This window comes from Hyaena hyaena, unplaced genomic scaffold, assembly GCF_003009895.1.
Source record: "Hyaena hyaena isolate Hyena2069 unplaced genomic scaffold, ASM300989v1 scaffold_325, whole genome shotgun sequence".
In the NCBI taxonomy this organism is placed as follows: Eukaryota; Metazoa; Chordata; class Mammalia; order Carnivora; family Hyaenidae; genus Hyaena; species Hyaena hyaena.
Genome location: NW_024080957.1, coordinates 1506634 through 1533192, shown reverse-complemented (window position 1 = coordinate 1533192; position 26559 = coordinate 1506634). Strand labels below are relative to the sequence as shown.

The window sequence follows — 26559 nt, the reverse complement described above, 5'->3', positions numbered from 1 at the left end:
TAAAAGATACTATGTGCCAGACATAATGGTAAATGTTTTATGTACATCAACTCTTTAATTCTTATAAGAATACCTATAAGAGAATACTTATCAAAATAATTCTTATAGGAACATCATTGTTTTCATAACTGCAAAAGGCTTAGAGATGTTAAGTAATTTGTCCAAATTCACATCTGTTCATGACAGATTAAGGATTCTAGGATGATCTGATCCTCAAAATTCATGCCCCTAAACACTATGCTACAGGGCATTTTTAGAGAGAAATAAAAAACGGGGGGGGGGGGGGACCTACATGATTCTAAGCTCAAAATTTTCTCTGAAATGGTTAGGTTTATGTTACCTAAAACCTTTCTATCCTGCAGATGTAGTATCACTTTTATTGATGCCTTAACTTTGACTTCTTCCTGCCTGTGCATGTACCTAGGATAGATTCCAAGGTGAACTAAAATATCATCCTGGCTGCATGGGTGGCTCAGTCAGTTAAGCATCTGACTCTTGATTTTGAATCAGGTCATGATCTCACTGTTTGTGGATTCGAGCCCCACGCTGGGCTCCATGCTGACAACTCAGAGCCTGCTGTAGATTTTCTCTCTCTCCCTCTCTCTGCCCTCCTCATCCTCTCTCTCCCTTTCTCTCAAAATTAATAAATAAATTTAAAATATATGATCACCCAAATACAAGATGAGTTCTATTCTTAAAAAGTATATTTAATACTAGGAAAAGACACTGAACACATTAAGAAACCCCAAAACATTTCTAGCATCAATTGTCTAAAAACCACAATTGAGGAAGGAAAAGGACCACACAAACACCCAACCCATGTGGTTAACTTTATCTCTGTCTAAGCATATCAGGAAGGAGTGGCAAAACCAAGTCTAATCTTAAAACAAAAATGTCTTTCACATGATGAAATAAGGTGTTAGAGTCTGGAATATTTGGCTCTATTTCTCAAGAGGGCTGCCAAAATTTTAGCCAAATGCTATCCTAGTAAAAATAAGCAAAAGAAGATAAAAATACATAATGTAATACTTCCAGAATAATAAGGCACCTGGAAAAGACAATTAAAAGTGATCTTTGGTCAAAGTGAGTTTAACCCTGGAATAAAATGAGACTGTTATCCCCCTCCCCATTACAGAACACATGCACGTGGAGCCCAAGACTGGTGTAGCACACAGGATGACTTCCATATCCAATTAGAGTTAGAGTTCGTGTCTAGTTAGAGTAAGAATTTTGCCCCTCAGATTTACTTTTCTTTATAATACTCTACATGGTTCAGAAGGGAATTCTTCAGGCATCAATTGGATTTCATGTGAGTTTTTGAGTCATTGTTACAGCTTTCTATCTCAGAAAAAGAAAACAAACTTAACTTCTTTCTTATTTCCCTGTTGTTTACTAGTTCTTACTAATCCCTAATGTATTAGTAAATTTCCTAAGGAAAATCTTCCCCATTTTGGGATGGTAATAAAGTCAGTCTCCAATTTACAAACTAACTCTTAGGAGATAAAACAGTCTTAAGTCAGTTCATTTAAACTTGGAATTAACATCTCCAGAGAAACAATCTTACAACTGGTTGTCACATCCCAGGTCAGTTTATACAACTCAAAATGTAATGAAATTTACCACAGCATCCTGCCACCATGTAGGATTCTATTTTAATAGTGTTGAGTAAATTAAACAAGGAGGCCATTATAGACTGGGGTGGGTTTAATGCCTCAGTAGCCTATGTCAGCAAACCAAAACCTCGGCATGAAATGTTTCAAGGATAAGAAATCAAAACCTAAGGACAACCAATCACAAAAAGCCAACTAGACTTTCCCAAATAAGGCAACTGCTTAACCTATAGCCAATCAAATAATTTCCTTGGTTTACTTCCAGTCTTCTCCATAAAAGTCTTTCCCCCCCGGCACCTGACAGTGGAGCACTCCTAACCACTTCTGGCTGCCCTATTCCAGTTGACTTTTGCCCAAACAGACCCTTAAGAATTTAATATGCCTCGGTTTATCTGTCACCTCCAGTAAACATATCCACCCACTCAAGTGGCGGATAGACACAGTCGTCTCTGTTTCACAGTAAGAACAGAGGATCTGCTGGCTCCGCGCACAGAATGGGGAGCAAAGAAAATTTAGAGGCTGAAGTGCCAGCTGCTCTCCTGGAAGCTGCGCTGCCTCAAGGAGAGAGATGGCCTCACAACCAGGCCCTCAACAGCTGCTTCTCCCCTACCCCACCTACGGCAGGCTCTCCAGCCAGCAGCTCAAGAGACCCTTTACAGAGAAAACTAGATCTTGTTGCTTCTCACCGCAAAGCTCTCCGGGTTTCCCATCATGCTTGGGAAAAAAATTCCAAGTCCTTACTTTGACCCGCTTGATCTGGCCTCTGGCTACTTCTCGGATCTCATTCCCTGTCGCTCTTACCCCCCACCCCCCACTCTGCTACAGCCAGTTTGAAATTCTTCAAACACGTCAAGAATGTTCTCACTTTAAGGACTCCGCACTAAATGATCTCTCTACGTCTCTACCTCTCCCTTCTCCAGATGGGACATGGCTGGCTTCTTCATTTAACTTCTGTCTCTGCCATAATGTCACCTTCTTAGAGAGAGGTCTTTTCCTATGGCCATAAAATAGCACTGCAGTCAGTCTCAAGCAACTGTCCTGCTTCATTTTGTATCACAGCCGTTAATACTCTCTGGCTTTTCTCCTGCATTTGTGTATCTTCCTTACTACAATGCAAACTCCATTAGGGTAGGGAATTAGTTTTATTTGCCCCTGTATTCCCTAAAATGGTGCATGGCATGTAGTACACATTCCATATGTTTTTGTTCAATAAATGAATGAGAGAAACGGCTCTCTAAGAAAATTGTTCACAAATCACAGTCTGCCTACATTTAAAATTGGCTTCTATCATCTCAATGTTTACCAGCCAACGCCAGGGTAAGATAAGTTAGGTCAACAGGAATTGTCCAGCATACAATAACTAAAACATTCTTCTGAGCAAAATACATTCTGGAAAATTAACAACCAGAATATTTTTTTAAATCAATGTATAGGACCTTCCATCTTATCAGCTTGTGCCCTGTATTTTTTTAAATCAATGTATAGAATCTTCCATCTTATCAGCTTGTGCCCTGATTATAACCAGGGCCCTAAAGCTACCCACAAAGACTGTATAGGTTCCAAATTGTGCCTATCTCTGTAGTCCTCTGAAGTGCTGGACTCAAATGGAAAATACCTAAGGCTGCTGGCATTCACAGATGTAACACTGTCACCTTCAACACACCTCAGCCTTCAAGGCCGAGAAAGACAGGCTACTCAGCAGGAGCAATGATTGCTAATCACAGAAAGACAGAATGTTAGACCGGAGGCACCCAAGAAATATTTAATCAACCTCCTACATTTATATTTGAGCAAATCAAGGCCCAGAGAGGAAATGTCGCTGAGAGGTACTAGAATATGTCACCCCAAAAGTATCTCCTTGGCAGATGTATAAACGCCATTGAGAACCAGCAGACACAGAAAATGCTCTAAAACACAGGGCCCAGGTTTTCCTTTTGTAAAGGAAATTTACATTTATAAGGGAAATTTCCTTTGTAAAGGTATCCTCCTCTCCCACACCAGGAAAAGGACTCTGAATAACTTACCAATGGAGAAGGAATCCATTTTAATCTGCATAACAAACCACACTAAAAAACCCTTGTTCATTACACTTTTCCTGGTCACCTTCCCATAACATGCCTCCCTCACCCAGAATCCCAAAACCTCTTTTTTTTGTTTGTTTAGCATAAGATAGTATGTACAGACAAACTCTAACCACGCCTTTGGATTATTCACTAGGTATTCCCATGGGTATGCATGATGCACATGTTAATATACTTCTGTTCATTTTTCTCATTAGTCTGTCTTTTGTCAGGCTGACTTACAGAGCCCTAGCTGGAGAAGCTAAGATGGGTAGAGGAGAAATGTTCATTATTCCCCCCTCCCCTACACTGCTGATGTATCTTTATAATCTTACTAAACATCTTATAAACAGATTTTGCTTAGATGCATTACTTTCCTCACTTTTGTTATTTGAGGGGCATAAATTTGTGTTGCATAATCCAATTTTTTTAAATAAAAATACTCTTTAGCGGCGGCGCCTGGGGGGCTCAGTCACCTAAGCATCTGACTGCGACTCAGGTCATGATCTGAGCAGTTTGTGGGTTTGAGCCCCACATCGGGCTCTGTGCTGACAGCTCAAAGCCTGGAGCCTGGATTCTGCTTTGAATTCTGTGTCTCCCTTCCTCTCTACTCCTCCCCTACTCTTGTTCTGTCTCTCTCAAAAATAAATAAACATTAAAAATTTTTTTAAAAAACCTCTTTACAATCTGGTATAGTTGACAACTGTTGACTTTTTTTTTTAAATTTTTTTTTTAATGTTTTTATTTATTTATAGAAGAGAGAGAGAGAGACAGCGTGAGCAGGGGAGGGTCAGAGAGAGAGGGAGTCACAGACTGAAACAGGCTCCAGGCTCTGAGCTGGCAGTCAGCACAGAGCCCGACGCGGGGCTCGAACCCACGAACCGCGAGATCATGACCTAAGTGAAAGTCAGACGCTTAACCGACTAAGCCACCCAGGCGCCCCGACAGCTGTTGACTTTTGCCCGTCCCATAACCCTCCATCCTTTCCCAGACAGACACATATGCTTCTGAATCACTTTTTCTCTTTCTGAGCCAAAGAATGGAAACCCTTCTTGCCTACAGAAGTCAGCCTCTGACACAAGCCTAATTAACCAGAGCATAGTCTAGCCCTGTCCACAGGAATTGGTTCATAGATGGACACATGACCCAATTCAGAATAAACTGAAGAGGAAAATTCAAGAATGTAAGCTTTGATCCACAGTCAGCCACAGAAGGGAGGCCTGCCTGAAAAGTGAGCCAACACAACTGAAAGCAGATACACCAGATGGAAAGAAACTGAGACCCTATAACATTATTAGGTCCTTGGCATCCAGTTATGTTCACATCTTGATTTTTCAGTTACTCAGGTCAGGTCAGTGCACTAAGTTGAGTTTTCTATCATATGCCACCAAAAGTATACTAACAACTACAGAGAGTGTTGTATGAATTCACAGAGTAAAAGGAGATATAGAGGTATAATAGAGAGAATGATTTGAACACACAAGAATAAAGCTTTTCACATTCATCCGCCTTCAATAAAGAGGCTAAAACTAGAAGCCATGCAAATAATATAGTTAGCAAGTTTCTTGGCTCCAGCTTAAAGCAAGTAACCTACTGCCTGAGTTTTAATCATCTGCACACTTTCCTCTACCCCAATCTCTAGCGAAAATAACTGCCAATAAATTTTTCTAGGAAGGAAAAAAAACCTTATGAACCAAATTGCTATTAAAAGATTTTAATATAAAAAGATACTAAAAAACAAACTGCAGCTGCAAAAAATTAAGATCCATTTGGAGATTTGTTTTTATTCTTAAGGCAGAAAAACTGATGACTATAACAACTGCATACATAACTATCCATAGTTCTTGTGGCCCCCCCAAATGTAGCCACAAAAGAAATGCTATCACGCATACCAGCTTTCATCTGGGAGGAATAATACTGTCAGCCAGAGGAGTTCAATTTTCCCTTCTGCCTGTGTGGGGTCACTCACCTAATAGAATTAGCTATAATAATAGCCAGCAAAACAAAATGGAAAAGCTACACTGGGGTAGGCAATTTCAATTCGACTCTATTTAAAAGAAAGAGTATAGTAAAAATCCATTTTTAGCAACACATTCTCCCATCCTGAAGAGCTTTGGAAGGTGTAATGTGCTCACAGTCTTCTCCAGAGGGCTACAATCCATGAGTCATTTAGCTAAGCAATCTAACTTTCACCCAACAACTCAAACGTTTATTTGTAGTTTGACTAGAGGTAGAGCCATAGTGTCTGTGATTATCCATGCCTGTGTCTGTACAAAAACAAAAGTTGTGTTCATAACACAACTTTTCATTAATTTAGAAAATGAAATCAATGCAAACAGTTCAGGAGAAAATAAAGGCGCTCTTGCTTAATGGGGATTAAATTGATACCAATGTGTTTTTATCATGAATTAGACAGAAAGCTACTTCGATTCCTTACTTACATTTGTAAAAACAACAAAAATGAATGTTCCATTAATTGAAAAGTGGATTGACATAGTAAAGATGTCCATTCTCCCCACATAGATCTGTGGTTGCAGTGTAATCCCTAACAAATTCCCAAAAGGGGTTTTTGTAGATGTGGACAAGCTTATTCTAAAATTTATACTGAAAGGCACAGGGATTCGAATAGCTAAACCAATTTGCTAAAGAAGAATAAAGTGGAAGAAATCACTCCACCCAATGTAAAGAGTTAGTATATAGCCACAGTAATGAAGACGGTGTGGTTCTGGTGGAGGAACAAAACCATAGATCAAGGGAACAGAACAGACAACAGAGACAACAGAGAAAGAGACCCACAAATCTGTCTGACTGATTTCTGTCAAAGGTGCAAAAGCAATTAAACAGAGGAACCATAGCTCTTTCAACAAATGGTGCTAGAGGAATTAGACATCCACAAGGGAAAGAAAGAAAGAAGAAAGAAGGAAAGAAGGAAAGAAAGAAAGAAAGAAAGAAAGGAAGGAAGGAAGGAAGGAAGGAAGGAAGGAAGGAAGGAAGGAAGGAGGGAGAGATGGTGGGAGGGAGGGGAAGAAAAATTGAACATCACCCTAAACCTTATACCTTATACAAAAATTAACTCAACAGGATCATAGCTTAAATGTAAAAATTGTAAAACTGTAAAGCTATGAAACATTTACACAGAAGAGAAGAAAAGCTTTAGAACCAAGAGCTAGATATGACTAAAAGTACAATCTATACTATAGGTATAAAATACAACCTATAAAAGAAAAAAAAGCAGCAATAAATTGGACCTTATCAAAATTTAAAATATCTGCTTAACAAAAGATCCTGTGTAGAATATGAAAAGAAAAACAGCAGACTAGGAGAAGGTGTTTACAAACCACCTATCTGACAAAGGACTTGTACATACAATATTTAAAGAACCTTAAAACACAACAGTATTTTCTAATTTTTTTAAAAATTTATTTATTTATTTTGAGACAGAAAGAGACAGAGACAGAGAGAGTGTACATGCACAAGCAGGAGAGGGGCAGAAAGAAAATCCCAAACAGGCTCTATGCTCTGCACTGAGCCCAATATAGGGTTCATTTCCATGACCGTGAGATCATGACCTCAGCTGAAAGGAAGAGTCTGATGCTTAACATCCTGAGCCACCCAAGCATCCCTAATTATTTTTTTACTTGAGTAGACATACAATGTAACATGAGTTTCAGGTGAACAGCATACTTATTCGACAAGTATAAACATTAGGCTATGCTCACTACAAGTGTAACTATCATCTATCTCTATACAATCCTATTACAATGTCATTGATGATATTCCTTATACTGTACCTTTTATTCTGTGACTTATTCACTCCATAACTGGAAGCCTGTATCTCCCACTCTCTTTCACCTATTTTGCTCATCTCCCCACGCCCACCTAGGCAACTATCAATTTGTTCTCTGTGTTTATAGGTCTGATTCTGCTTTTTGTTTGTTTATTCACTTTTTTTAGAGTTCCACATACGAGTGAAATCATATGACATTTGTCTTTCTCAGTCTGACTAATTTCACTTAGCATAATACCCTGTAAATCCATCCATGTTGGTGCAAATGACACTATCTCATTCTTTTTTCATAACTGCATAATATTCCTCTGTGTGTGTGTGCATGTGTGTGCGTGAGCGTGTGTGTGTGTGTGTGTGTGTGTGTGTGTATTCCTTATCCATTATCCATCCATCTATCAATGGACACTTAGGTCCTTAGTATGTTTCTATATCTTGGATATTGTAAATAATCCTGCAATAAGCATAGAGGTATATATATCTTTTTGAATTAGTATTTTGTTTTTTGGGGGAAAGGGGGTAAATACCCAGTAAAAACTAAGTAGTGTTACGTTCTATTTCCAGAATCATGGATTGAGGGGCTCTGTAGACCTATGCCCCAGAAAAACTATCATAATTGCTAAAATTACCAAAAAAAAAAAAAAAAACCCTTCTAATTCTACTAAAATTCAAGGAAAATCTACTAAAACTCAGTAAGAACAGCAAAAGTCTGTGGCATTTAAATTATATCCCACTCCTCACACCTCTCGCAGCTTCCCAGCTCAGCATGGCAGAATTTCCACTCTAGGTGGGTGCAGCCAAGAAAGCATTAATCCCTTTCCCTCTAGCTCACAGTTAAAGGCTATGGTATCTTCTCCAGAAGGGAGGGGAGAAGCCGTCACTTCTCCTTCCCCACCAGATCCATGTTGCAGAGGCTAAATTCAGGCCACACAGCCTAGAGATCAGGGCTCTCTTTCTCCACCCGGGCCCTTTGTAGAATATAGCCTCTACCCCAGGCAGGGCACCTGATGCTAAGACACTGAATCACACACATTGCTGGTGGTCCTTTTGAAAGCAATGCCAGTCTCTTACAAAGCCAAACATGTGTTTACCATGCAACCCAACAACTGCCCTCTTGGGCATTCGTAAGAGAGAAATGAGAGTTTATGTTCACACAAAAACTTGCACATGGATGTTCATAGCAGCATTATTCACCACAGACAAAAGCTGGACACAACCCAAATGTCTTTCCATAGGTGAGGGGTCAAACAAACTGTGGTACATCATGATATGGAATACTACTAATACTACTCAATAATGTAAAGGAATTGATACACGAAATACCTTGGATCTCAAGAAATTAACCCCGGGGGCCGGGGGAGGCCCAACTCAAAAGATCACATGATAAAATTACTAAACGTTCTTGACATGACAAAATGAGGCAACGGAGAACAGATCAATGGTTGCTAAAGGCTGAAGTTGAATGGCTGTGGATATTAAAGGGTAACATGAGGAATCCTTGTGATGAAACTATTCTGTGTATTGACTGTGGTTATGGGCCCATGAATGCATGCGTGTGATAAAATTGCATAAGATGAAACACACACACACACACACACACGAGTGCAAGTAAGACTGGGGAAATCTGAATAGAACTGATAGATTCCATCAATAGTAATCAATGTCAATTTCCTATTTGTGCTATTGTACTATGGGAGGAAGCCAGGTGAAGGATATATGGATTTCTCTGTATTATTTCTTACAACTGCTTAGGAACCTACAATTATCTTAAAATAAAAAGTTTTTTAATGAAAGTGAATTATTGTCACAAAAGTTGAAATGTCAGAGGAATCTCAGATGAACTTAGCTGAGATAATCAGATCATCATCACTGCTAACCATTTGAATCAGAGTTTCCTTTATTTTACCTTACTTTGGCCCTTTTTGACACAAAAGACATAAGAAAAAATCTGTAGGTCTACTACCTCCATCTGTGATCCTCTGATAGCTAACAGGGCAAGAAATTTTCTTTTGTTAATAACAGGTTTTTGCCACAGATGTGATTTGGTACTGTGCAAAGTGCATGGTCTGCGGTGTCATGGATGAGAGAATCAAACCCCAGCTTTGTCTCCTACAAGATCTGTGACATCCTTCCTCTCTCAAAGTCAGAGCTCTAAATGGTATCAGAATAACTTCTCATGGAATTTTGTAAAAATTAAATGTCATAACATATGTAAACAAATGGGCTTATTAAAGGGTTAAACAATTATTGCTGTCAAATAGAAATAAAGCCATGATGGTACTTCACAGATCACCTAATAAAGTCCCTGAAATATACAGAAGAGACATCCGAGGCCGGGAAAAGTGACAGAGAGCAGGCAGAGAGTAGCCTAACAGATAAGGAACAGGGGTAGTTGTGTTTCTAAGGCACTGAACTTTGGAAGACCAATCCCATTTTTATAATAGAAAATAATTTTTTTTAATATTTATATATTTTTGAGAGAGAGAGAGAGATAGCACAAGCAAGGGAGGGGCAGGGAGAGGGGGGTCAGAGGATCTGAAATGGGCTCCATGCTGACAGCAGAGAGCCAGACATGGGACTCAGTCTTATAAACTCCAAGATCAATGACCCGAATGAAAGTCAGATGCTCAACTGAAGTCAGACTGAGTCACCCAGGTGTCCCTATTATAGAAAGATTTCAAGTATTTGAAGGAAATGACCTCTTATTCTCCTACTTTTTGACTTCCCAATTCACCCAGGTGATATTACTACATATAGGAAAGCTGTTTCATAAATGAGAAGAGATTCAGTTATAAAAAAACAAAACAAAAGAAAAACAAAAACAAAAACAAAACCCTGCCTAGGCAAATTCTAACAATATACACTTATCTCATACATGACTTTTTGTCATACTCTGAGTCCCAATTTGAAAACCAGCACAGCTTTCTTCCTCTCCATCTCAACAGAACAAAGCCCAGTATTTGTAGATAGCAGTTGCTAAATTGTCTTACCTGGTGATACAGTTAAGTACCTCAGCCAATTTTATTTCATTAAAATCCAAGTTGTGTCAGAGTAGTCATTGTCTTTACCTCTGGCTTTTTGGTCTTTTCTCTTTATGAAAGCTAATCCTATGTTAAAACTGACAGGTTTGGAGGAGGGAATATCTGAACATTCACACTCTCATTTCCATAAGTTCTTCTTTTTTTTTTTAAGTTAATTAATTCATTTATTTTGAGAGAGAGAGAGAGAGAAGGGCAGAGAGAGAGAGAGAGCGCATCCCAAGCAGGCTCTGCACTGTCAGAACAGAGCCCAACTTGGGCCCAATCCCACCAACCACCACATCATGACCCAAGCAGAAATAGAGGTGGACGCTCAACTGACTGAACCACCCAGGTGTCCCTCTGTAAAGTCATTCTAAGTGAAAACTTCAATATGCCTAAAACTAATGTAATACATGTTAATTATATAGCAACTAGAAAAAAAATCACCATAGGCATGTTTGGGCGGCTCCATTGGTTAAGCATCTGACTCCTGATTTTGGCTCAGGTCATGATCTCAGGGCTCATGAAATGAAGCCCTGCACTAGGCTCTGTGCTGACAGTTCAGAGTCTGCTTGAGATTCTCTCCCTCTCTCTCTCTACCCCTCCCACACCCTCTTAAAATAAATAAACATTTAAAAAACACTTTTTAAAAAATCACCATAGGTATAAATCTATGTTTGATGACTGATTGGTGGGCATTCTCCAGTCCTAGAAACAAAAACAAAAGTGTTGTCTAAACAATGCTTCATGTTCAGATCCACCTGTTTCTTAGAAAAATGGTTAAAGTAAGACAAAATGAAGTTCAGTCAAAGGTAGATCACAGAGGGACAGATTTATTCAGTGCCCAGGTGGGTCGTCAGCCTGTGGCGAGAAGATCCTGGGGAGGGGAGATGCTATAGGTTCCCACAGGAAATCTGTGAAGCTGTAAGTCCAGCGAACATCGTGGGTGTGTCTCACACATACCACTATATCCAAGTGCTTTGGAAATTAATAAAGACAAAATTACTTTTTGAAACATCAACATAGAGATTGAGCATTTATCTGTTTAAAAACAAACTTGAGGATTTTGTTTTATAGCTCCATTTAAGTATTCCAAGTCCACCTGTCTTAAGGCTTTTTATGTTGCTTTATAGACCCAAATTTTGAAGTTCTTACCTCAGCCAATAAGAAGTATATTTAAAAAGATGGCTTTTTCTGAGTTCCTGGACCTGGAATATATTCACCCTCATTTTTGCATGTTCTGAAAACCTTATATAACTTTTTGTGTCTTATTCTCCAACAAGTTTCTTTTGCATGCCAGACCTGCTGAAACAATCATTCAAAAGTCCCTAAGGGCTTCCCCACCATATCAGCTTTCTGGGACTTGACTGTATCACCACAACTCCCCAGGGCTTCGTAATAATAAAACCTTCTACATGTACAGCCCTTTCCATTTTTCAAAGCACATTAACCCATATAATTTTATCCTGTGATCTTTATGGATGGCATTTTCCCCCTTGCTCAAAAGTGAGGGTGAAACTGGAAGACAGACTGCCTGTATCCTCAGGGATGGTGCCCAGACCAAAGGCAGGCATCCTTCTGCCTGGGGCTCAGCTCCTTCCCTACCTGGAATTCAGCACTCCGGGCATCCTATGAGCGGTCAGCGGTCTGGTCTCAGTTCAGTGACTCCCCGGGGGGGCAGTCTACCTCGGGGAAGATGTTCTGTCTCAGGAGACGGGGAGCTGCAGCTCCTGGAGGAGTTCATACAGAAACCCAACCGCCAATTAAAGTGCAATCAATCACATGGAGGGGTAGTCAAGGAGACTTTTAAGGTCATTACTAACTGGAATTCTGTGATTATAAGAAAATACTTTCAGAGGTTCCTGGAGGGCACAATCGGTTAAGCACCCAGCTTCGGCTCGGGTCATGATCTCACAGTTCCTGGGTTTGAGCCCCTTGTAGGGCTCTGTGCTAGCAACTAGCTCAAAGCCTGGAGCCTGCTTCAGATTCTATGTCTCCCTCTCTCTCTGACCCTCCCCTGCTCATGCTGTCTCTCTCTGTGTCTCTCAAAAATAACTAAAAACATTAAAAAAAAGAAAATACTTTCTTCAGTCTAAACTACAACTTTCTTTTAGCAAATTACTTCCTCATTTTCCTTCTTCCTTATAGCCTATGATTATTAAAAAGAAAAAATGCTAATAGGACTGTGTAAAAAATCATTATGGAGTATTCCTTTTTTTGCCTTATTATTTTTGAGTCAATATTCTCCTACTACATCAATAAGTGTGTGGTTGTTATTCCTCCTATCAGTATTTCCTCTCTGCAATCCATCCTCTATATCAGTGCTGTCTAATAGAGCTTCCTGCAATTACAGCAATGTGCCTTACCTGTGCTGTCTGATACAGTAGTCATATGTAGCTATTCAGCTACTATGAACATGAACTGTGATTATGGTAATCAAGTAACTCAGTTTTTAGGGTTTTTTTAATTTTAATGTTTTATTTATTTCTAGGAGAGAGAGAGAGACAGCGTGAGCAGGGGAGGGTCAGAGAGAGAGGGAGTCACAGACTCTGAAATAAGCTCCAGGCTCTGAGCTGGCAGTCAGCACAGTGCCCGACGCGGGGCTCGAACCCACGAACCGCGAGATCATGACCTAAGCGAAAGTCGGACGCTTAATCGACTAAGCCACCCAGGCGTCCCCTCAGTTTTTAGTTTTAATTAATTTTATTTTAAGTGACCATGTGTGGCTAGTGACTACATTTCACAACACAGCCTATATGAGTATCAAAAATCTTAAAAACAATTCTACTCCCCAAACCCATAAATTTGTCCAAACCCACAGATTGTATGATACAAAGATTAACCTTAATGTAAATTATAGACATTGGGCAATAATGAGGTGTCAATATAGGTTTATCAGTTGTAACAAATGTGTTACTCTGGTGGAGGATGTTGATAATGGGGGAGGCTATGAAAGTTTAGGAGCAGAGGGAATCTATAGGAAGCTTCTGTACCTTCTTTTTTTTTTTTTTAGTTATCCTTTTTTTTTTTTAATAGTTTATTGTCAAGTTGGTTTCCATATAACACCCAGTGCTCATCCCCACAAGTGCCCTCCTCCATGCCCATCACCCCCCTTCCCCTCCCCCCACCCGCATCAGCCCTCAGTTTGTTCTCGGCATTCAAGAATCTGAATCTTCTGCTCAATTTTGCCATAAACCTAAAACTGCTCTTAAAAATAGTCTATTTTTTAAAAATTCTGCTGGACCCCATTTGTCCATATCAATGTTTCTCAAGCTTCCCTATCAAAATATTACTGACAGTAGAGGCTAGAGAGCAATTCCTAAAAAGTCTGGATGCTTTAACTTAAAACTAGACAAGTTGCAAATTATTCTGGAATATTTTCTTATCTTTAAAATATGTATGAATGTTGCCATCCTCTGCATGATACAGCCAAATTTATATTAATGTATAAAGGTGTAAATTTTCTTGCTATCAGACAAAACAAGGAAAACTTCCTACCTTCTTCATTGATTAATGGGTAAGAAGCTATTGCATTTATAAATCACCACTGAAATTGACTACTAACGACTTGAGAATTCCAGCGAGATGAAGGGCTGCCACTGCTTTACGTATCAGATTTGACACCCAGTACGTTTCTCTTCTGGGTATGAGTGTCATAATATTTTGAGAACCGAGATTCATATAAGTATGTGAATGCAAATGCAACATTTTTGTTTTTTAATTCCTTTATGAGATGTGTCAGAATAATCATCACCAGAATGTTGCCACAGTGGGGGTAGGTAAAAAATAATTTTAGGTCCTTGTTGGTGGGTGTTTTTGTAACTGAATCAGCTTGCTGAGGAGTGGAATCTCTGGTGTCATATGGCCAACAGTACAATGTCTTTTACTCCCAAAGGTAAAATTGTTAAATAATTTTTCTAGTGGATAAAAATGGCAGATCGTGTTCTTTATTTTATTACAAATGTTGTAATTTTCATCACATAAAAATAAATACTAAATATTTTAACCTGTTTTGAGAATCCCTCTTTTCTAATAAATATTTGTAACATGAAAATAGTTAATATACACAGGTATACACAGAAGAGTAAAATAAGGTGGTCTTCTTAATTTCTGGAAGAATTACAAACTGAATTTTGACACCCAATTCCGCTGGTGGGAAAAGGGAAAGGTTGCATTTAAATTTGCCAGTTAAAATAGTCTCTTTCAAGTAAATATCAATCAATAAGAAGTACACATTTTTTTTCAGTTTTATTTATTTCTTTGAAGGGGAGAGGGGCCAAGAGACAGAGAGTATCCAAAGTAGGCTCTGTGCTGCAAAGCCCATTCTGGGGCTTGAACCCATGAACCATGAAATCATGTCCTGAGCCGAGATCAAGAGTCCGTACTCAACTGACTGAGCCACCCAGGGCCTTAGGAAGTATACTTTTCTGTGAGGGTTTTTCTTCTCTCTTCTTTCCCAAAGATGGTAACTGCTTTCAAAGGAAGCCTTTCAATGCTTCATAGCAATAACCTTGAAAGGACCACGAAATAAGTCTTCATTTCCGTGGGGATATGCTTTTTCTTACGTTGCTTCTAGCTATGATGTCTCCATTTAGCTGCAAGATTTCTTGTGATTTTTCCTTCAAAATGTGTACTTTTAAAAATATCATTATAATAGTCATGGCTATGAGAGACACCATATTTTAGACATTTGCATCTCTTCAATCACAAACTCCAAATTTTAAATAGCATCTAAGTATATCTTTCTTAATATCTTGTTTCATTTGGTTTCCCTATGCCTTTTTCTGGGGGTGGTTGGAGTGGTGGGTGATCTCATCTTTGCTGCGGGCACTCATGCAGTGGCCCCAGGGACAAAACTTGCTTCCATGATATCAGGTTGTACTTAACTTTCTTCATTACCATAAACATTGTCAGTGATTTCAAGCATCCTGTTTTTGTGCACAGATCCATCTTCCTAGTTGTTTTTATACTTTTAAATTGTTAACCCATTTAAAATGTAAATTAACTGACAGTGAGAAAAAATCCTCTAAAAGTTCCCCCACAATTTCAATACCTCTGTTATCAGAGAACATACCCCAGGAAGTAGAGCTGAGCATAGCCAGTAACCATATTATTTACAAATAGATATTTCTTCAGTGGCAGTTGGAGAAGAATGTGGGTTTGTGAACCATGTTTGTATATGTGTATAACAAAAATTTAAGAAAATTAACAATATTGATTCATAAAGGTAAATATGTTTCTCAAAGAAAACAATTCTGGGTGAGCCTCCTGGGACTCATGGGGAACACTCATGTTTTCCAGCTAACCTGTTTCCTAGACCAGAACCAGGTATGCGGACCTGTGGCATTAACAGCTGAGGAAGACACTGTGATACTGTCCCCAGAGTTCTCGATCCAAGGAGGGTTATTTCAGCTGTCAGCTCTTTCTAGGGCAGCCCCAGCTGCAGAGAGCTGCCTTGACTACGTCAAAGCCTTCCAGGGAGATCCAGATTGGATGACTGATCTATGCAGGCCTGGTCTTTCTAGATCAACACGGAACAACACTGACAGAACATGTTAGCTCCAGGTCTCGCCATGGGGTCTGCAAAGCTTATCATGGAGATACCTTGCAGCTTGACTTCCCCTCAGCGCAATCCTGCACCCTTTCCTTACCCAGTGAACATGCTGCGCACTAACCTGGGTCTCAGCGTCTGCTTCCTTAAGAACTCAGTTTTGCGATAGCATAATCTTCTCTTCCTGAAGTAGTAGAGTCCTGTTTCTTACAGTGCTGATACCACCATCACACAAAATTATCCAATTTTCCAGTTACTCACTATACATAAAGTATTATACCATCTAGGCCAGTGGTTCTCAATGACTTGGAGAGATTTTTTAAATATATATTAGCATCCACACCAATTAACTCTGGGGGTGTGGGTCATGGGAATTTGTACTTTTTTCAAAAGCTCTCCAGGGGATTCTAAAAGGCAGACAGGATTGAGAACATTTTAGCTTCCAGGAAAATATATACAATTAAAATTGACCAAGGTGGAAGGAAAGGATTCTGCTATGTACACTTGTGCTTACATAGAATAAAACATGTTCCCACCACCGGGTCTGCCAGCCAGTCCACACACACCCAATCTCTCTGCTCTTCCTCATCCTCCAGCAGGTGAACTGTTTGTGCTCCCAGTCAGGCCAGTTTCCCCATCTGTGCAATAAACCCCATCTTCTCAAAGACTTCTCTCTAGAATCCCCCCTCCTGCTTCGGCATCCTATGTTTTTTGTTAGGTTTGTTTTGTTTTGTTTCGTTTCGTTTTTTTCTCTTTTTGCTGCAGTATTCCCAATAGCATGTAAACATGTGGAAATATCTCCGTTCTTTACTAAAAAAGGAAGCTCAGTCCTATATCCTTCTTCAGCTACTTCTGACCTTCCAGCTACTGCCCCATTTCTCTGCTCCTTCTTCAGGAAAACATCTTCAAAGAGTTGATTATGTGTGCTTTCTTTGTTTTTCTGCCTTCCATTCTATCCCAATCCTACTTCACTCAGATTTTCATCCCAATCCTCCAAGGAAAGCTGTTCTTATCAAGGTTACAGTGACATCCACATTGCCAGGCTCAGTGGTTAATTCTCAGTCTTCATATTACTAAACCTGCCAGGAGCCCGGGACCCAGTCTGTCACGCCCTCCTCACAACATTGTCTTCACTTGGAGTCCTGGGTAGCCCATCCTCTTGAGAGTCTCTTCTCATCCTAATAGTCTCTCCTTCTCAGTCCTGTTTGCTGATCCCTCTTCATTTACCCAGCATCTACACATCACTTTCCTGAAGAACTCATCTTTCCTCTTTGCTATCTGCATTTGGTCATTAGGGAATTTTCCTTTTTACCGCTTTAAATAACATCTGTATGCTTGGGATCCCCAAATGTAAATTCCTAATGCAGATTTCTCCCCTGGACTCCAAGCTTATTTATCCCAACTACCTATTCCAATCTCCACGAGAATATCTCATTGTTATGTCACACTTGTCATGTCCAAAACATTTCCTTCCCAGTCTTTCCAGTCTCAGGAAATAGCAACTCCAACCTAGCTGTTTTTGCTAAAATTTAAAAATCATTCTTAACTGTTCTTTTTCGATTCTATCCCACGAAGTCTGTTAACTGTTTCAAAATATATCCAGATAAGGGGCGCCTGAGTGGCTCAGTTGGTTAAGCATCTGACTCTTGATATCAACTCGGGTCATGATTCACGGTTTGTGGGATTGAGCCCTGTGTCAGGGTCTGCACTGACAGCACAAAGTCTGCTTGGAATTCTCACTTTCCCTCTTTCTGCCCCTCTCCTGCTTGCACCCTTTCTCTCTCTCAAAAGAAATAAGTAAACATTTTAATAAATAAAATAATAACATATATCCAGATAAGACCACTTCCCATTACCACCCTATAGCCATCCTATCTAAGCAACACACTCATCTCTCAAGCTAAATCCCAGTGTCCTTAGGGTTTATAAGCATACTCTTCATGCCCCGGGCTACCTGTCCATGTGCATCTCTTTCCGGTCTCCTCCACTAATACCTATCACAGAATGCAGAGTATCATTGTACCTTGTAACTTAAATCTCTCCCACTAGACTGCAAGCAAATTCTTAGTTGTCCCTTTCTTCACATTCAAAGTGCCATGACTAAACACAATTTTAAGGTTTCAATAAATGGTAGGCAGATGAATAATGAATAAATGATTCAACAGTGTTACAATATTGACTATACTGGGTAAAGAGATATCTTGATCTGTTTGACAGAAAACTCAAGAGGTTATCATTAGCTACATTTCCTGTGTGTTCCAACCGGAAGGAATTTCACACTTGCTTTGATCTATTCCTTTTTCTCTTCAACTCAGCCAATAGAATTAATTGTCTTCCTTCTTTTTCAGAAACTGATTAATTGAAATCAAAGGGCATGTGTGGCGACCCTCACAGCACACTGATGGAGTCAGTAGACTAAAATAACTCGGTCTGTACAAAGCCTACTGAAACAAGGTAAGAACTAACTAAGCCAACAAAATCAGTCCTAAAAGTTTAGAAGGGCTTTCAATAATCTATATATTTTTAAATTATCTCAGAATCATCTATAAAGAGATTAGATAGGGACACCTGGCTGGCTCAGTCAGTAGAGCATACACCTCTTGATCTCGGGGTCGTAATTTGAGCCCATGTTGGGTGTAGACATAACTTAAAAATAAAAATCTTCTTTAAAAAGAAAAAGAAAAAGAAAGCTATTAGGTAACTGCTGCATATTCCTGGATAACTTAAATTGGCAGAATATAACCTTTTTAAAGTTGTGACCATTTTTATTTTTAATTTAGGCCTACTTGATATTAGTTCAGAGAAGCTTACACCTGGTCCAAAATTAAAATTAGTGTGCATTTCCCTAATGAGAGTGACTTCACGATTTGCATTCACATTAATTCTCAACAGCCTTGCTTAAAATTGTTTTGAATTAGAGTTTCATAATTAGGATTTAACATTTAAATCATATTCAGGAGACTGTGCATATGGTTAAACAGACTGCCAGAATAAATTATGAACTAACAAAATAGTAATCTATTACTTTAAGGCATTTGCTAAATCATACTGTAGTTACCTTTTTATGTCTTTTTACAAAAATATTCTCTTGGTTTCTTAACCACAGTTCACCACCTTCTTTTGACCCATGAAACCTGCTCACAGTGATGTCACCTTCAGCATGCCACCCCAGGGGCATCAAACCTATGTGATATCTGATGGGCTGATGACATGAGAGAGAAATTTAGTAAAATACCTAATGTGTTGCTTATGTTCCTAGGAAACTGAGCCCTTCTCTCTTTTCTCCCAGTTACAACTTAACCTCCAATAATGCTTTTTTTCAACCTACAATATCACCTACCTAATATTCTATTTGGAAGTTGGGGAAGAACACCCACAAGATCAGTTGTTCACACATTTTCTTGCGAAAGCTTAAGCACCGTTTTATTGGATATTTTGTCTTCTAACCTTTCCATCTTGCAGTCTTCTCCAAACTTATTGTATCCCAGTTTGGTCACCTCGCCTCAAGCAAAAGGTTTCACAGCCTCAGCACTATTGACATTTGGGGCCTGATGATTCCTTGTTGTTGGGAGCCTGTTCGGTACGTGCAGGGTGTTTAGCAGCATCCCTGGCCTCTTCCAACCAGATGCAGGTAGCCTCACCCTGATTATTAACAATCAAAAATATTTTCAGACAAAGTTATCAAATGTTTCCTGGAGTGCAAGAGAGAGAGAGAGAGAGAGAGAGAAGCTGCCCCCAGTTGAGGACCACTGCTGTATGATGACTGAAGCTAAAGCTCTTTAAAAAAAAAAAAAAAAAGGATCTATCCAAATGACACAGCTACCAAGAATCATTGGGACTTAAATTCAGAGCATCTTAATCCACAATGTATTCTTTCCCCTAAAATGAGAAACATTACACTAGTGGGACATAGAGAGACCCCAGGTTAGCCATTGTCTTCCTGGAGGTCAGGAGTGTAATGACAGGTGATGGTTAACTTTATTGTCAACTTAAAAGGTGTTTCAGATGAGATTAACATTTAAATCAGTACATAGTTTTTAAATCAGATTGCCTTCCACAGGGTGGTGTGCCTCATGCAGTCAGTTAAATGCCTAAACACAAAGTCTAGCCTCCTCAGGTGAGAACAATGTAGAAGAACGTGTTGCTGGTGGTCCCAGGGAGGGCCTTGACACTGAAATTGAAGCATGGGCTCTTCTGGATCTCCAGCCTGCTAGCCCACACTGCAGATTTTTGATTTGCCAGCCTCCATAATCATATGAATCCTTATAATAAACTGTATATATACTTTTCCTCAGGAGAACTCTGACTAATACATGCCATATTTGAAATAACAATATTTCTGCTTTTCTTCTCTGTATATGTGCATTCTTTCCTCAAGTTAGCAGAAGCATCCACATTGCCTTGAAAAAAATAACAATGTTTATTTTTTGACTTCTGAATGTTGTCAGAGAATCAAAAGAAAAGGTTTAAGGAAGTAAGACTAGAGTTTCTATGATGACAGAAGAATGATAAAGAAAGTAGAGGATGTGAGAAGGTGAAGGGTGGGGAAGACCTGATAGCACATGTGAAAAGATGCAGCGCTAACACTCAGAGTCTGCGGAAATCTATGGTGGGAGGGCCAGGGCTTCAGGGCCAATCCACGGTGCAGAGGAGACCCTTTGAGGGAGTACCTCACATCACCTGGATGGAGAACCACATTAACTACAATCTTGTACTAAGCTGTGTCTATTATCAGCAGCCCACGTGCTGGCCATGAATTGTGCTCTGAGGCTTTTCACAGACCCAGTCAAACTACCTGATATAAAAGCATCTTGCCTTTTTCAAAGGCCCAGAGCTTTGGGGTCCTCAGAGAGTTGGGGTCCTCAGCACCCAGAAATAGGGAAGGGAATATCGCTGTTTTGGTGGAATCATAAATGCTTATACTGTGCTCCCTCATGCTGAGAACAATGTCCAGTGATAAAGAAAGTTCACAAGATAAGAAGTTTTTATTAAGTTGAGTAAAGCAGAAAATGCTGCAAAGCAAAATATAATACAGACAGAAGCAAAATAGTCTTTAGTGCAACATTCTAAGTTTTGAGAAATCAAACTCACCTATATCTCCTTTGTTATAAATCACATCTCTTCTGAGTAAGTGCTTTAAAAAAAATTGAGTTCTACTTACATGCAGACGGCATACATATGTTATGATACCTATGCTCTCCTGGCTTATTTATAAAAATAAAATTAATACTATCAGTAATACATTACATGAAAATATACATAATTCACCAATTTTAAATTTAGGATAACCTAACAAAATATAGGTTAATCTACTCTATAATCCAGAAATTCCACTCATAGCTATGTACCCAAGAGAAGTGAGTACAGATGTCCACAAAAAAACATGTGCAAAAAGTTCACGACAGCTTTATTCATAATAGCTCAAAATTGGAAACAACCCCAAAGAACCATCATGGGAGACTATGCATAAACATATATATGTATGTACATATATATATATTAGAATGCTCTACAGTACTGTAAAAAACAATGAACTATTAATATCACAACAATATAAATGAATATCAAAACCAAGCTGAGCTAAAGAAGTCAGACATTAAAGCGCATTCCATATGATTCGATTTACGTGAATTTCAACAGACACACCTAAACAGTGGTGATACAAGTCAGAATAGTGGAGGACTCTGAGTGGGACAAGTACTGACTAGGGAAGGGCATAAGGGGTGCAGGGCACCCTCCAAAGGGATGGGAAGATCTTATATCTCTATTCTAGGTAGCAGTCCTACCACCTATGCTTCTTATCTTGTGAACTTAGGTATTTCCTTAGGAATTTACATATGAAAAGTTAAAGCAAGCTATATACTTAATAATGCATTTTACCCCATGTATGTTACATCTCAATTTTTCTAAAGTTCTGTGTATAGGTGGGGTGACTGGTTGGCTCAGTCAGTAGAGCATGAGACTCTTGATTTCTGGGTGGTAAGTTCAAGCCCTATGTTGAAGCCTACTTAAAAAATTTTTTAATAAAAAAATAATAAAATTCTGTATATAGATATAGCAGTGTACAAAACTCATTGTGAGGGGCCTCAGGAGAAATTATTGAAAATTAAAGAAAGTCGTACTTAGCCTAGAGAATCTGTTTTGTTTTTGGTTTTTTTTTTTTTTAATTTATTTCTGAGAGAGAGAGGCAGCATGAGCAGGGTAGGGTCAGAGAGAGAGGGAAACACAGAATCTGAAACAGGCTCCAGGCTCTGAGCTAGCTGTCAGCACAGAGCCCGTCGCGGGGCTTAGACCCATGAACCGTGAGATCATGACCTGAGCTGAAGTCGGATGTTTAACTGACTGAGTCACGCAGGCGCCCCCCTTAGCCTAGAGAATCTGAAACTGAGGTATCTGCTGACTTAAACAGTCATAGGCTGGGATGCCTGGCTGTCCTGGTCAGAAGAGCATGTGACTCTTGATCATGAGCATCGACCCCACGTTGGGTGTAGAGATTACTTAAATAAATAAAACTTTAAAAAGGAGAGTCATGTGCTTGGTATTCACAGGCTATAATCCGAAAAAATAATGACTCGAATAAATGGGCCAAATGGAAAATCAGAGTGACTATTTAAAACAACAAACACTGATTTGCTGTCCAGCTGCCTGCCACGTGGTGTATGATTTTTTTTTTTTTTTTTTTTTGCCACCGTAACAAGTTACCAAAAATGTAGTGGCTTATCTTTCAGTTTCTGTGGTTAAGAATACAAGGATATCTCAGTCAGTTTCTCTGTTCCCAATTTTCCAGGGCCAAAATCAAAGTGTCCACCAGTTGGACTCTTATCCAGAGGCTCTGGAAAGAACTTACTTCCCTTTCCGTTTGGGTTATTGGCAGAATTCGATTCCTGTTACTTCAGTAGTAGGTCCCCATTGCTTTGTTGGCTGTCACTTAGGGACCACCGTCAGCTCCTAAAGGCCCACGTCTATTCCTTGCTGACAGTCATTTGCTTGTGAAAGTCATTTACATGTCAAATCCTTCTCACACAATCTCTCAGACTGCTTCTTCACTCTTCTGCTTCCAGCTAGAGGAAGTTCCCAACTCTCAAGGGTGCAAGTGATTGGATTTGGCCCATGTGGGTAATGCAGGATAGTCTCCCTGTCCTAATTACGTTTCCATAGTCTCTTTTACCCTGTGACATGACATCTCAACAGATTACAGGAATTAAGATGCAGATTCTTTGGGTCCATTATTCTGGCTTTTTCAAATGGACAGCTGTGTTTGGTTCTTGTGGCTGGGTGGTAGCAGGAATTTGTTTATTTATCAGAATTTTCTGGTCTTCCTGAACAAGAAAAAGGAGAATAACCAATACATCTTCAAACTGATCATGTTGAGATGATGACTTCTTCATTTGAAGTTGTTAGTGTGTTCTCTGAAATATAACACCACTCCATTTTGCTATATTACTTTTCCAATTCTAGTCTTCATTTGACCTCAAGGAAGCCTGTTCCTGAAGAATCACTGCTTCTCACAAACCTTAAGAATTCTCTTACTGAAGACTCAGGTTCTGGGCGAAGACACACTTTTAAGGCAAAGGATGAGATGTGCTTTGATAGCCATCCTCTCTCAGCTTCCCTAGCATGGACTGGCTTGAAGAATAAAAGCAAAGAGAAAAGAAAAATGGCTGGCTTTAACACAATGATATACCAAAGGTAATTTATGAATCCTAGTCATTTTAATAGTCAGAACTCTGAGTGTGATTATAAAGCGGTACCAGGATCCACCTTAGTTGTGACATAGATAGATGTTGCCTTTCCCCTTAAGTTGTGCCCTTTAACATCTTTACCTTGCATAGCACTTTACAGTTTGCAAGTCTTTTATTACATATACACTGTCACTGAGCCTCCAAGTAATCTTGTTAGGTAAACCAGGCAAGCATTATTACTCCATCTTTTATATGTGATCTATGAGGTGCAGGTGAGTGGGGTGACTCTCTTTCTGCAGAACAGATGAGTAGCACAGCAGACTGTGCATTTAGTAGTCATTTTACCATCACTATGGCAATCACAGCTGCATCAGTTGTCACAGCTCTCTTGTTCTGAATCTCTCCCTCCTTATCAAAGTCTAGTGCCTCATTCACAATAAAGTAGGAGTGACTGGATCTTCCCAGGAGTGTTTGCACTTTAATATTAAATGAAGCAAATTCAAAGAATAAAATTTCAGGTATTAACAATTAAGCGAGGGAGAAATGGGAAGGAAGGGGGCATAAGAAGCATGAGGTCTTCTCAACATTCCTATAATGACATTTAGAAGGTTCTTCCCAACATATCAAAAGGTGAAACTTGGTGCCGGATTCTTGTGAAGGGTAAACATTAAGTTAAAGCTGCTTCAGACTTATCTCGAATCATCCCCAAAATGAAGTCAACACATAAACAAGGGAAGGTGAGAAGTTTAAAAAGAATTAGAGTACTTTTTTGCAGTGGGTTTGCCAGAGCACAGGTGTGAAAACCACCACTAAACCTAAACCAAAATGGGAAGGGAAAAGATTCATATCAACATGGCTGTCATTGGACATGTAGATTTGGACAAATCTACCACTTCTAGTCATCTGATCTACAAATGTGGTGGGATTGACAAAAAGGGGGAACTATCAAAAAATTTGAAGAGGCGGCTGAGATGGAAAAGGGCTCCTTCAAGTATGTCAAGTCTTGGACAAACTGAAAGCTGAACATGAACGTGGTATCACCATTGATTTCTCCCTGTGGAAATTCAAGACCAACAAGTATTATGTGACCATCACTGATGCCCAAGGACACATAGGCTTTATCAAAAACATTATCACAGGCACATCCCAGGCTGATTGTGCTGTCCTGACTGTTGCTGCTGGTGTTGGTGAATTTGAAGCGTGTATCTCAAGAATGGCAGACTGTGAGCAGATGATGGGGCTATGATGCCCTCTTGGCTTACACACTGGGTGTAAAACAACTTACTGTTGGTGTTAACAAAATGGATTTCACTGTGCCTTCCTACAGCCAGAAAAGATATGAGGAAATCTCAAGAAAGTGGGGTGCCTGGGTAGCTCAGTCTTTTAAGTGTCTGACTTTGTCTCAGATCATGATCTCATGGTTCATGAGTTTGAGCTCTGCAGAGGGCTCTGTGCTGACAGCTTGGAGCCTGGAGCCTGCTTCAGATTCTGTGTGTGTGTCTCTCTCTGCCTCATCCCCATTCGTTCTCTCTCTCTCTCTCTCAACTAAATAAATATTTAAACATTTAAGAAAAAAAGAGAGTAAGCATCTAAATGAAGAGAATTGGCTACAACCCCTACACAGTAGCATTTGTGCCAATTTCAGGTTGGAATGGTGACAGCATTCCAATTTAGTGTGAGCCAAGTGCTAACATGCCTTGGTTCAAGGGATGGAAAGTCACCCATAAAGATGCCAATCCCAGGCGAACCACACTGCTTGAAGCTCTGGATTGCATTCTGCCACTCACTTGTCCAAATGACAAGCCCTTGCACTGCCTCTGCAGGATGTCTACAAATTGGTGGTATCGGTACTGTCCCTATGAGTCAAGTGGAGACTGGTGTTCTTAAACCTGGCATGGTGGTCACCTTTGCTCTAGTAAGTGTTAACATAAGTCTAACACAAAGACTGTTGAAAGGCACCATGAAGCTTTGAGTAAGGCTCTTCCTGGGGACAATTTGGGCTTCAATGTCAAGAATGTGTCTGCCAAAGATGTTCATCGTGACAATGTGGCTGGTGACAGCAAAAATGACTCACCAGTGGAAGCAGCTGGCTTCGCGACTCAGGTGATTATCCTAACCCATCCAGGCCAAATCAGTGTTGGATATCCACCTGTGCTGAATGGTCACACAGTTTACATGCCTGCAAGTTCGCTGAGCTGAAGGAGATTGATTGTCGTTCTGGAAACAGCTGGAAGATGGTCCCAAGTTCTTAAAATCTGGTGATGCTGCCATTTTTGATATGGTTCCTGGCAAGCCTATGAGTGTGGAGAGCTTCTCTGACTATACTCCTCTGGGGTGTTTGGCTGTTCTTGACATGAGACATATGGTTACTATGAGTGCCATCAAAGCAGTGGAAAAGAAGGCAGCTGGAGCTGGCAAGGTCACCAAATGTGCCCAGAAATCTCAGAAGGCTAAATAAATATTATCCCTAATAGTTGCAACCCCAGTCTTAAGCAGTAGTGGGAGAACAGTCTCAGAACTGTTTGTACCAATTGGCCATTGAAGTGTGATAATGGGCCACCTGGTGGCTCAGTTGTTTAAGCCTCTGACTTCCACCCGGGTCATCATCTCGCCATTTCCTAGTTTGAGCCCTGTGTCAGCACAGAGCCTGGAGCCTGCTTCAGATTCTGTGTCTCCCTCTCCCTCTCCGTCCCTCCCCCACTCATGTTCTGTCTTTATCTCAAAAATAAATAAACATTTAAAAAAATTTTAAGTGCGATAGTAAGACTGGTTAATGATAGCAATGTACCATAAAACCTTCAGAAAAAAAGGAGAATTTTTTCTAAGTGTTTTTATTCTGAAAGAGACAGAGA

The 26559-nt window shown here is 39.8% G+C and overlaps 1 pseudogene; it reads left to right on the top strand.

Moving 5' to 3' along the window:
* Window positions 1-24532: 24532 nt before the first annotated feature.
* Window positions 24533-26169, top strand: LOC120242978 (annotated as a pseudogene).
* Window positions 26170-26559: the final 390 nt, after the last annotated feature.